Raw genomic sequence first — 13,437 nt, 5'->3', positions numbered from 1 at the left:
CTGTCTTGAGTTTTAGTTTTGTCTTGCAAACATTCTTCAACAACCAGGCATCCCTAGGCAACCTGAAGAAATCCATGAGTCTCCAGAATGGTATGTTCAAGGAGGATTCTTTCATTTATGAATCCTTCTATAGTTCCATACATTCCAGTCTTGATTGTGCTGACCTCTTTTACCCTGGATATGAGCAATCAATTTTCCAGTACCATAACTTCCTTTAACTGCTTCATTCATTGATCAAGCAGTGGATAGATTTTATTTTTGTTCATATACTTCAAAACAACTGGTTACATCTAGCAAAACCATAGCTTTCAGTTCTGATCATACCACTTCAGTTTATAAGTTAACCATATGTTTTATAGGAATTGCTGTTTTGCAAGAAATCACATCAGATCATTAGTTAACAGTGATTTATATAAGAAACTGTGAACGTTCTGTCTGACATTTTTGGGCAGTATTAGGAAGGGAGAGGAAATAACATAGGAATGGCCATACTGCGTCAGACCAATGGTCCATTTAGCCCAGTATCCTGTCTTCCGACAGTGGCACAATGCCAGATGCTTCAAATGTAATGAATAGAACAGGGCAATCATCAAAGATCAATCCCCTGTGGTTCAGTCCCAGCATCTGGCAGTTAATCTTAGGGACACCCAGCGCATGTGGTTGCATCCCTGACCATCTTGGCTAATAGCCATTGATGGACCGTGTTACACCCTGACAACCCAATATTCACCACTGTCATGTAATTAGGATATGTCTTATACAAGGTATGCCTTGTTAGGTGTTATTCTAAAAGTCTTGATCTGCTAGACAGTAATATCTCATTGGATTGTATGTGCTATCATCGTGTGTGAAATTATGAAGTTTGGCTATGTATGTGTGGCAGAAACATGTCCTGAGGTTGAAAACACCCACAAGCAGCCTTTCAGGTACGACAGTAAAAAGGCCAAACAATAATAATGGCTTATTGAGGAAATGCACACAAGCATAAGGATTACCCCAGGAATTGTGTACAATAGAAACATCTCAGAGATAGCACTACGCAATGGGAACTGTTTGACCCAGGTCACAGCAAAAGAGCTTTCCAGCAAGTGGGGAGAAGATATAAAAGGGGGAAAATGACATTATGGGAGGACCTCACTCTTCCCTACAGCAACATACCTGGAAACACCTGAGGAGCAAAGAGTGAGCTTGTGCTGTGCAGATCTTTCTATACAGTGCAAGACAGTATTATTTGGGGTTTATCTCCCAAAAGGGGTGTGCATGTGAGTGCTGGGTGAGTCCTCTCACACAGAGCTGACTTCAGTCTGTGTCTGCAGCTGGGTGTGGCCCTACCTGTGCGTGTGTGAGTGTGTATATGTGTGCCCATGCTGCAAGAGGCTGGAGAACCTAATTCAGCAAAATAGGGAGAGGGAATCTAGACTCGTGGAGCAGGAGAGGCTCAGTGAAACCCCAGTACATCAGGTGGCATCCCGATGGGGGTGGTGGTGGTGTCCAACCAGTCTTAGACCTATCCTCCATTAACTTACCTAAGTCTTTTTTTAATCCAGTTATAGTTTTGGCCTTCACAACATCTCTTGGCAATGAGTTCCACAGTTTGACTGTGTGTTGTGTGAAGAAGTGTACTTCCTTTTGTTTGTTTTAAACCTGCTTCCTATTGATTTCATTGGGTGACTCCCGGTCCTTGTGTTATGTGAAGGGGTAAATAACACTTCCTTGTTCACTTTCTTCACACTAGTCATGGTTTTGTAGATGTCTATCATATCCACCCTTAGTAGTTTCTTTTCCAAGCTGCATTGTCCCAGCCTTTTTAATCTCTTTCCTCATTTAGAAGCTGTTCCATATCCTTAGTCATTTTTGTCCCCCTTTTCTGTACCTTTTCCATTTGTAATATACCTTTTTTGCGATGGAGCAACCAGAAGTGCACACAGTACTCAAAGTGTGGGCATACAATGGATTTATATTACTCCTGAGGAATTTTGCACCAAAAAATTAAAAATTCTGCATAATTTATTTGTCAAAATAACACTATATAAACATGCCAGTTTCAATTATTTTGGTAATTTATTTCAAAATACCTGTCAACAACAATATCTATAACAATATAGACACACAAAATTCCCCCAGGAGTAGAGAGTTAAAGAAATCCCTTGTGACCACCCAGTTCCTGTTTCTCTGCCCCCTCCCCTGGCACAACCTAGTCCAGAGGGCCAGACACTCACACCCCCTACCTCCCAGAGCCCAGCCATAGGGCACCCCCCAGCCCAGACACTTGCTCCCCCACCCCCCAGAGCCCAGCCATGCCCCCCCAGACCAGAGACATGCACTCCTTCCTCCCCAGAGCCCAGCCATGCCCCCCCCCCAGCCCAGACACTCGCACGCACTCCCTACCCTTCCAGAGCCCAGGGATCCAGAAGGAGAAAGAGTCTGATGCTGGGTCCTGGGCTTGTGTGGAGTTTCCTGCATGCCGCCTCCTTCCTTCAGGGTGTGCCAGGAACTGCAGCTGCCTGGAACCCTCCTGCTCTGTCTCTCACTCCCTGGGAGTGTCTTCTAATTGTGAGGTGTAGAGCTGGGCTCTGCTGGGTCCAGTAGCTCTGCAGCCTCTGTGGGGGGAAAAGGAAATTCTGCACAGAACATTAATTTCTGCATACATTCTGCATCGTGCAGTGGTGCAGAATTCCCCCAGGAGTATTATATAATGGCATTATGATATTTACTGTCATATTATCTATCCCTTTCCTAATGGTTCCTAACATTAACTTTTTTCACTGCTGCTACACACTGAGCAGATGTTTTCAGAGAACTATCCATGCCAAAATCTCTTTCTTGAGTGGTAACAGCTAATTTAGACCCCATCATTTTATATGTGTAGTTGGGATTATGTTTTCCAATATGCATTACTTTGCATTTATCAGCGTTGAATTTCATCTACCATTTTGTTGCCTGCTTGCCCATTTTTTGTGAGATCCCTTTGTAACTCTTTGCAGTCTGCTTTAGACTTAACTATTTGGAGTAATTTTGTATCATCTGCAAACTTTGCCACCTCACTGTTTCCCCTTTTTCCAGGTCATTTATGAGTATGTTGAACAGCACTAGTCCCTGTACAGATCCCTGGGGGACACTGCTATTTACCTCTCTCCATTTTGAAAACTGATCATTTATTCCTGTCCTTTGTTTCCTGTTTTGGAATCAGTTACTGATTCATGAGATGCAGGGCTGGCTCTAGGCACTAGCCGATCAAGCACGTGCTTGGAGCAGCACCTTGTAAGGGGCGGCCAATCTTGGGGTGGCAAGGGGCACACGGGGGTTTTTTTTTTTCCTCTCAAGGAATTCTAATAGGTTGTTGAGGCACAATTTACCTTTACAAAAGTCATGTTGACTCTTTCCCAACAAATCCCAGCAAGTACAGACCAGAAGGCCTAACTTCAGTACCAGCCAAATTGGTTAAAACTATAGTAAAGAACAGAATTATCAGATGCATAGTTGAACACAATTTGTTGGGGAAGAGCCAACATGGTTTTTGTAAAGGGAGAGTCTGTGCCTAGTAGACCATGTCTCCTCCAGTGTCTGGAATGGAGTCTGAGTCTCATCATTCCTCTGCTGAGAGCAAGCATCTGTGAAAACCCACTGGTTAAGTGTCCCATCCCACTTCTGTCAGTTACTCTATTAGTTCAAGTGGCAGAGGTCTGTGCAGTGGATCTAAAGGTTGTGGTTATCTATATGGCATCATATGTTGGAATTTGTTGTTTTTTTTTAAACTGAGGAAATTATACACAAAAATACTTTAAAAGAATATTGTTAAGCACACAAAAGTTAGGAAATGCCAGAATTAAGGCTGCTTTTGCACTCTTTAATTACATGATCACATATTGTTTTTTTCCTCAGGACCCTTGCATCTTTCAATGCACAGGAGGAGGGTGTTTTCACCATATGAGTAGCTATTCAATATTTTGATTTCTCCTCCCTGTTCAATGTGTGATCCTAGGTCTTTTTTACTGCATAGTATTCAAACACTGCTCTGAAGACAGAATTATTAGTTTCATCTTGGGTTTTTATATGGCTCTCAACACTATGGTATCTGAGTTCTTCACAAACAATGCCTTTATTTTCTCAACACCCTTTTGAAATGAGTGGGTATTATCCCCATTTTATGGATGGGGACCTGAGACAAAAGTATCAGGTAATTTTGGATGCCCAATATGAGACATCTAGGACCTGATTTTTCAAAGTATGTAGCATTATATTGCGTTTCGTATGTTCAAAACACAGCTTCCGTTGACTTCAGTTACAGTTTACTATACTCGGCACTTCTGCAGATCAGATTCAAGAGCCTTAAGTGAGGTACCCAGAAAATGAGGAACACACAATTAGTGACCATCTATGAAAAATTTAGTTTAAGTGACTTGTCCACCATCAGATAGGAACTCTATGGTGGAGACAGGGATAGACTTAATTTTCTGCAACTTCTGCAATAAATAAGGCACGGGTTCCACAAACATCAGTCTTCTTCAATACACAACCTTGATTCATCCAAAGAGAATGGTGGAAAACATTATGTGATAATGTAATTAAAGATTATATCATCATGCATACACACAAGGGAGTCGAATTAAGATTTCATAGGTATTTCCTAACTTTTGGGTGCTTGACTTTGCAACCTTAAACATGTTCTTTTAACATAGCTAATTACAGACACAAAAACTATCATACATGCTTCCTCAGTTTAGCATTTGATTGATTGATCATCTTTAGAATCAAACTGTGATATGCAGACAGCCTCTCTTGACCTGTGCTCCTCAGCCTCAGACAAGGATCTGGTCCAAAGTCTATTATTATCCAACAAGTTTCCCGCAAAAGATTTTTACTAATCAGTTAGCTTATATAGTGTATTTTTTGCTTCTGGTTTTACAAAGATTTGTAATTTGTCCCAGAGCCTGAGGCAAACTGTGTACTTTTGGTTGCAATTGGAGGAATTTCAGGTCTCCAGAGTTAGCTTTTTTTGTTAATCCAGCAGTGTGGACAATAGAGAAATAAAAAACTTAGCTCTGCAACACTAGCAGTCATCACCGCTCAGTTGCCTATTTATTCTCTCTTCTACATCTCAGAGAAATCTGTTCAGTAGTTCCTTGCTCTCAAATTCAGAACTGCACTTTCTTTCAACTGTTTAAAAATCAGTCCCTTCTATATTTCACTTTAAAACTACCATCCTGCAGAGGAAGAGGGTAGATGTCTGACTGGAAGGGAGAAGACAATAAATGCTGTCTTCATTATCAACTGTAAAGAAAGGGCATAGGGTGAAATTAGGTTCTGATCCTTCAGAATATGATTGAAGCATATCTCTGTGGCCAAAGTTGCTGCTTCTCTGAATATGGAATTTTGAAGCTACACTTCTTTAAAAGATAAAAATCTGGCTACACTTGGCTTTATATTTGTAAACATCCATATTTATTTTTATTTCCATTTTCACTGCAGTAGTAGTCTGTCTATCCAATTTAAAGAAAAAGGGAGAAGTCAAGGTGTTATTGAGGAAACCAGAAAGTCTAGGCCTACCAATCTAATAGTGTCCATTGTTAATTTTCTGTTTTCTGTATCATTCTTCATCTCTGTTCTTATTCGATCATTTTGTTTTAAAAGCCTTGCATTGCACTACTCACTGCACGGGCTTATTCTTCTTGTTACCTAATTGCTTAACCACATTTGCCTCTGTTACCCATTTTTCTTTTTAGACTTAGACTAATTTCAATTTCAGTTGAATGATCTCCAACCGTTTTTAAAAAAAGATTTCCTACCCTTTTGTGCAGATTTCCAAGATGTTAGACATAATTCTGTCTCTAGCGTGTACTGTAGTGGTCTGAATCCGTCTGTTCTTGTTGAATGTAATACTTGTAGAAAACAACAAGAAATGGTGAACAGCATTTTGATGAAATTCATAGATGCTGCTGCATTGAGAGGTAATGCTAATAGCAGTAGAACAGAGAAATAATACAAAAAGAACTAGAGGGATTAGAAATCTAGATAGAGAATGTAATGTAGTTAACTTTGGGAAAATAGCAACTAATTAATCTGGGGGAAAATAACTTGAAATGCTGATAATTCAGTCCGAGGGAGAGACTTTGAAAGTCATTTTGTCAAAAGAGACCTCTTGTCAGGCTTATATGAGTTTGCTTTTGTTTGTAGTCCTATCATATTGCAGTGTGAAGAACTAATTAGATATGGTGTCCTATTCCTCAATACCAGAAAGATGTTGACCAAACAATTTTCTAACAATAGATGCTGGAATGACAATACTAACACACACTGTGTTTCTTGTAGTTAAATACAGTGGAAGGAGTTCAGAAAAGAGCACCAAAAACTATTAGAGAGTTGGAATGCTTGTCTAGCAATAAAAGATTTAAAGAGCTAAAGAGCCGTTAGTGACTGAATTACTACATTAATAAGTTTGATGATTGGCTGGTAAAACATTAGTTTGGTAATGCAGCATGTGCAAACTAAGATGTTTTGAGTTGAAGGGTGGATTTTTGTTCTGATGAGCTTCTGATTGCAAACCATTTAACGACTTTTTTTCTGTTTTATTGTATGAATGTATTTCTTGTGGATAGGTAGGGGGATTTTGGGATAGTGCAGGCAAGCTGGGTGCAAGTTTCTCCAAACAAATCCGACAGTGCATCTAAATACTGACCTTCAACAACCACTGGCTACTTTTCAGCAGACGGTCAGTGTAAAACTGTTCTATGCAGCCTAATGGCTTTCTGATATGGGTGTTTGCGATCTAAAGGCTAGGAGGAAACCACCAAACTCATTTTTGCTTGTGTCTTAAGAATGAAATTAGATAGGTCTCCAAGGGCAAAAGGTTTGTGCTGCCTAGCCTATAAATAATTGTTAAATAATCAAGACTTTAAACTGTATGTAGAAAAATACTTAATTTTTTTACAATAGAAAATGCCTATTTCAGATCATTCTTTGTCCAGTGGTACATTCCAACAGGGAAACACATTTGTTTGGGTATAAACAATAAAGAATTGTGTATGGAAAGCTGCATGACCAAAGGAGGCCCTCATGGGAATGTAGTTCTTTATCACATCTCTGAAGAATTGTGTCACTGTGTATTTAAGTACAAGAACAGTAAAAGTTATTACAATTAATATGCTACGATCCATTGTTAGAATACTGTTCCTGTTATGACCTATTTAATTGTGTTCCTCTCAAGATTGTAGACAGTTTTACTTTTGTTTGTGTTTTTTTTCTTCTCCAACCACTCCCAGTTAAAGACTTCATTGGAGTTACATTGATTCAATAAACATCAGTGTTCTTATGGTCACGTTCATGTTTACATTTTAATTTTTATTCTTTAATAATAAATACTTGTTACATCAGCATTTACAGTTCTCTCACATTGAGATCTGTTAATTGCCACTGGCCCACTGATAGAAGAAGAGAAAACACTATAATTTACATTTACATTATAAATATAATTTACATCTTGTAAGCAACTTGCTAAATTATATCGGCATCTAGATCCCTTGCTGCATATGTTTCATATTTTCACACAAATTGTTTGTTGCTGTTGATCTTGTTCTTTTTGCAATTTTTCCTTTAGTATACGGTCAAACCTCAAATGCATCTCAGCAGGGATTTGTCTGTTCGTTTTTTATCGCTTGTAACTTAAATGTGAGACTTGCAACTCTTACTGTTTCTGCTGTTTCTATAGCAACTGAACTTGTGCAAGCCAGCAGTATCACTTTGTTTCACAGCTGGCATTTTGTGTTCACAGTAAGGGGAGAGTTTTAGGAAAGTACAGAGTGTATTAATTGGGATGCAACTGGGTCAGAAGTGTTGTCATTTTTTACTAAGATAAGTTTGTTAAATGATTCAGGGGTTTCTATAGCCTTTCTTTATTTCCTTTGAATGAAATGTTATCCTCCTGGGCAATAGGAGAGCTCCATGATTTCCTCTGTGCATGTGTTTGTTTCTGATCTCTTAGATACTATGCACATCACAGCCTTTGATGTTGTCTATGACCTAGAATGAGCCTTTCTTCATCATATGAATTACTACAAATCTTATTTCAACCACTGCAATATTGCCCATATCTATTCTTTAGTCTTCATCTGCCTACAATCTTACATGGTTTTTTTATCCTCCCTTCTTGATTACTGCCAATTCCTCTGTCCTCATCTCCTCAGTTACCTTGTTACCATGAAAGGTTTCAGAGTAGCAGCCGTGTTAGTCTGTATCCGCAAAAAGAAGAACAGGAGGACTTGTGGCACCTTAGAGACTAACAAATTTATTAGAGCATAAGCTTTCGTGGACTATAGCCCACTTCTTCGGATGCATATAGAATGGAACATATATTGAGGAGATATATATACACACATACAGAGAGCATAAACAGGTGGGAGTTGTCTTACCACCTCTGAGAGGCCAATTAATTAAGAGAAAAAAACTTTTGAAGTGATAATCAAGCTAGCCCAGCACAGACAGACAGTTAGATAACAAGTGTGAGAATACTTACAAGGGGAGATAGATTTCAATGTTTGTAATGGCCCAACCATTCCCAGTCCTTATTCAAACCGGAGTTGATTGTGTCTAGTTTGCATATCAATTCTAGCTCAGCAGTTTCTCGTTGGAGTCTGTTTTTGAAGTTTTTCTGTTGTAATATAGCCACCCGCAGGTCTGTCACTGAATGACCAGACAGGTTAAAGTGTTCTCCCACTGGTTTTTGAGTATTTTGATTCCTGATGTCAGATTTGTGTCCATTAATTCTTTTGCGTAGAGACTGTCCGGTTTGGCCAAACCGGACAGTCTCTACGCAAAAGAATTAATGGACACAAATCTGACATCAGGAATCAAAATACTCAAAAACCAGTGGGAGAACACTTTAACCTGTCTGGTCATTCAGTGACAGACCTGCGGGTGGCTATATTACAACAGAAAAACTTCAAAAACAGACTCCAACGAGAAACTGCTGAGCTAGAATTGATATGCAAACTAGACACAATCAACTCCGGTTTGAATAAGGACTGGGAATGGTTGGGCCATTACAAACATTGAAATCTATCTCCCCTTGTAAGTATTCTCACACTTGTTATCTAACTGTCTGTCTGTGCTGGGCTAGCTTGATTATCACTTCAAAAGTTTTTTTCTCTTAATTAATTGGCCTCTCAGAGGTGGTAAGACAACTCCCACCTGTTTATGCTCTCTGTATGTGTGTATATATATCTCCTCAATATATGTTCCATTCTATATGCATCCGAAGAAGTGGGCTATAGTCCACGAAAGCTTATGCTCTAATAAATTTGTTAGTCTCTAAGGTGCCACAAGTCCTCCTGTTCTTCTTCTTGTTACCATGTTCCAGCATGTCCAGTCTTTGCAGTTGTGATGCTTTAAGGATCACATATTTAAGTGATTAATTGTACCTTGCTTAATATTTAATGTGATATACTTTTCTAGTGGCTGTCTTTCTCTTCTAAGATGTTCAGGAGGTCTTCCAGTATATCATTTTGGCACACATCATCTTTCGGTTTTTATGTTCTCAAGACAACGTGATATATGGCCCACACTGTTGAAGTGGAGCCATTTATTATATTGTCAAAAATTACACTTTACCTGACACTACTGACATACTACTGACTAACTGGAAACAGAATATACTAAGGCTTTATGCAATGATTCAGTAGTTTAATTGTGTCATGGTGTCTGAAATTGGGCCTGCTCTTCCCTAGAAACACAATATCAGCTTGTACAGTAACTCCTCACTTAATGTCCTCTCGGTTAACGTTGTTTGTTATGTCGCTGATCTATTAGAGAACATGCTTGTTTAAAGTTGTGCAATGCTCCCTTATAACATTGTTTGGCAGCCTCCTGCTTCGTCCACTGCTTGCAGGAAGAGCAGCCCATTGGAGCTAGCTGATGGGGGTTTGGAACCAGGTTGCATCGGCAGCCCCCTAACAGCTCCCCTATGTTTGCTGCCCAGCAGGCTATCAAGTGCTGGGCAGTTCAGGTGTCCCTCTCCCCACTGCCATGTTCTGCTCCTGCCCTCTGCCTTGGAGCTGCTCCCGGAAGATTCCTGCTTGCTGTGCAGGAGGTGGGGGAGAAGAGGAGTGCTGATGTCAGGGTGTCCCCCTCCCCCACTCCTGTACCCCATCTCCACAGAGCGGGGGACACACCATAGGGCTCAGGACGGAGGAAGCTTGCTGGCAACAGCTGCTATCTCAACTTGCAGATATACTTAAGAAGGCAGTGTACTTAGAGAGGGTCAGCGTACTTAAAGGGGCAATACACGTCTCTCTCATACTCTCTCTCTCTCTCTCTCACACACACACACACACACACACACACACACACACACACACACACGACACTTTGGAAAGTGAAGGGAGAGGTGCGCTCCAGTGGAATAGCGTGGGTTCATCCTCACATTCAGTTTCCGCAGGCAGCCACTGCCATGCGTCTACTGTATTGTCTCCTCCCTCCATTCATGCTGCCTGTAGAGTGTGTGGCTACATTAACAACGTGTTAACCCCTGAGGGCTCAGCCAAGTGTTAGTTCATCATTTAGCAGCAAGTCATTCCCTGGGAAATAGCCAACCCCCTGACTCCACCACCTCAACCAAGCTTCACAATCATCATTGCTGTGTACTGTATTAAATAGTTTTTTTTTTAAACTTATACTGTGTGTATATTATATATAATGTCTTTTGTCTGGCGAAAAAAATTTCCCTGGAACCTAACCCCCCCATTTATATTAATTCTTTGGGGAAATTGGATTTGCTTAACATCGTTTCGCTTAAAGTAGCATTTTTTTCAGGAACATAACTACAATGTTAAGTGAGGAGTTACTGTAGTAGTGGGTTTGGCAGTAGCATGATGGGCACATGTGAACAGCTGCTTATGATTTCACTGGATGTCTGCTCTGAAAAATGAGCAGCCTTAACTTAAGTGGACAGCAATCGTCCATCATCCTCAACTGTGCTTGGCAAGTGTCCTTATTTGACTATTTACTTACTGTAGGTAACATGGGAATATTATTTGTTGTTTAACATTTATATTGTTGTAGTGTAGAGGTCTCGTCCAGGTCGGGGCTACACTAGACAGTCCCTGCTCCAAGTTGCTTACATTTTACACAACTCTTTTGAGTATACCTATGTAATGACTACTACTTTCATAAATCTACTGTGTTGGTGACAGACACCTCATAGACACCAAACTCTGAGATATTTACTTGGATAATGTCTGCTATGGTCAATTTTAAATTTTCAGCAAGAGTTAGCCCATTTTCCCTTAAATGTACATTTAATTATAGTTAAAAGTTTATCTTTGTGTGCAAAGTGAGAGCAAGCATCATCTTTTTCATTTTGCCTAGATTTGCTGAAGAGACTGTGTTCTATATTTTTTGCAATAACCATGTGCTAAAATTGATACTATCCTTGCCAAATGCATTTTCTGTTAAGAAACCTTGAGAAAATCTTCTTTTAACTTCAGGGATATGGTGTTAGGAATTGATAAACCGATTGAGATTATGGCATGAGTTTTGTTCACTGTCTCTTTTAATTCTTGGAGAAAGTCAAACTTGATGTCACTTGTTAAGTTGCCAGCAGTTTTAAACTGTATATTTAAACCTACTTCATGATAATGTTTGAATGAAAGTATCTAAAGTTATGCTTTGAAGGTTGCTGTTGTGTATCCCTCTATTTAAATAATTTCACATTTAAAATCTTGTTCATTTTTTTTGTAGCTGTTAATACAATAGTAGAAAATCTTCCAAGATATGTCTATTAATGTTTAGGGAAGTCTAAACCCTGCTTATTGTTGAATTGTACAACAATTGTTGTAATGTAATATGCACATTTTATATAGCTAATATTTGGAATGGACAATTTGTTTGCTTTGAACAGTTGCAGATTGCATGAGATATTTATAAAGACTTTGTATTATCAACCAAGGCTTAATCTGCACTAGAAAAGGTTTGTCTGTATAGCTAGGCTGTAGACACAGTTTATACTGGCAAAAGATTGCTGTTGTTAGTATAGCTTATACCAGTTCCCCTAACAAAATTAGCTCTACTGGCAAAAGCACTTTTTGCTGGGATAACTGCTTCCACACGAGGGCTTTTGTTGGTATAAAAATGACATTTAATAAAAATCACATTCATGATCAACAAAAAAAATTGTGTGAACCTAGCCCAAGACAAGGACTTCATGGGTCACCATTCAAGAAATCTAAATGTTCCTGACGGTGTTCTTGGGTTTCTGCTTGTACCTCACTGTAGAAATTGCTGACATTTTAATTATTTGTAAGTGTTTTTAAAGGTAAAATTAAAGTTTAATTAAAGGGTTTTAATTAAAAGGTTTTGTGCAAAGGACACTATTAACTATTATTGCAGTGTATTTCTAGTGAGAACCCTCAGGGATCTGTTCTTGGTCCTATGCTATTTAATATTTTTATTGATGACCGGGAAGAAAACACAAAATCACTGATAAGGTTTGCAGATGGCACAGAGATTGGGGGAGTGGTAAATTATGAAGAGGACAGGTAACTGACATAGAGTGATTTGGATGACTTGATAAACTAGGCTCAAGCAAACAATAGGTGTTTCTTTACAGCCAAATGTAAAGTCATATATCTGGGAACAAAGAATGTAGGCCATACTTGCAGAATGGTGGACTGTATGCAATTGCACTGACTGCCATAGAACTCCCTGGCATAAAGTTGTGGTGTTGCAGGGGTTCTTGTCTCTAGCACCCCCCTTCTCACACCCTCCCCAGTAACCATTTTCTTGGTCCCATAAGAGCCTGTCTGTCTGGGTTTTCCATGGCCTGTCCCTCTGGCCAGGTCACTTAAAAGTTCATCCCCTTCTAGTGTAAGAAAGGTTCACCTGTAAGTTCAAATAAAAATACAAACTAATAATTCTTCTGTTCCCTTGCGCTACTCTGAAGTTCTCTGCCTTTCGCCTGCAACCCCTACGTCCTGCAGAGCTGCTTCCTATACTGTTTCTTCCCAGCAGGTTTCCCCCACTATATGTTGCCCTCCCTGCTCCTTGTGGATATCTTCTAGTCTGACTTTACCAAGCCCTTCCCAGAGAGAGGGAACTCCCCTTTGCTCCTATCTCCTGGGTCTCCTCCCCCAGATTGTGTTCCCAAGTCAGTTTAAATAGTCCTGTCACTGATCCCCTGCAGACTTTTAATTAAGTCGCTGGACAACTATCCCCCATCTGAGTGTGATGGTCACAGGCAAGGCTGTGCCTGGCTTGCCTTAAAGGGCTAGACAGCTTGTGACAGAGACCCTATCCTGAGAAACAGTGACTGAAAAATTCTTAGGTGTCATAGTTGCTAATCAACTGAATATGTGCTTCTGGTGTAACATTGGCTAAAAGGGCTAATGTGATTGTAGGATGCATAACCAGGGAGTGTTGAGTAGAACTGATGCAACTACTACTGGAATA

The 13,437-nt window shown here is 39.8% G+C and overlaps 1 protein-coding gene across 12 annotated transcripts in view; it reads left to right on the top strand.

The window, feature by feature from the left end:
- Nucleotides 1–13,437, top strand: part of CDK19 (cyclin dependent kinase 19) — a 227,426-nt gene that overhangs the window by 164,870 nt on the left and 49,119 nt on the right. The window lies entirely within an intron of this gene.

The sequence above is a fragment of the Chrysemys picta genome, chromosome 3 (genome assembly GCF_011386835.1).
Source record: "Chrysemys picta bellii isolate R12L10 chromosome 3, ASM1138683v2, whole genome shotgun sequence".
Lineage (NCBI taxonomy): Eukaryota > Metazoa > Chordata > Testudines > Emydidae > Chrysemys > Chrysemys picta.
This window is presented reverse-complemented; position numbering and strand designations above follow the sequence as displayed.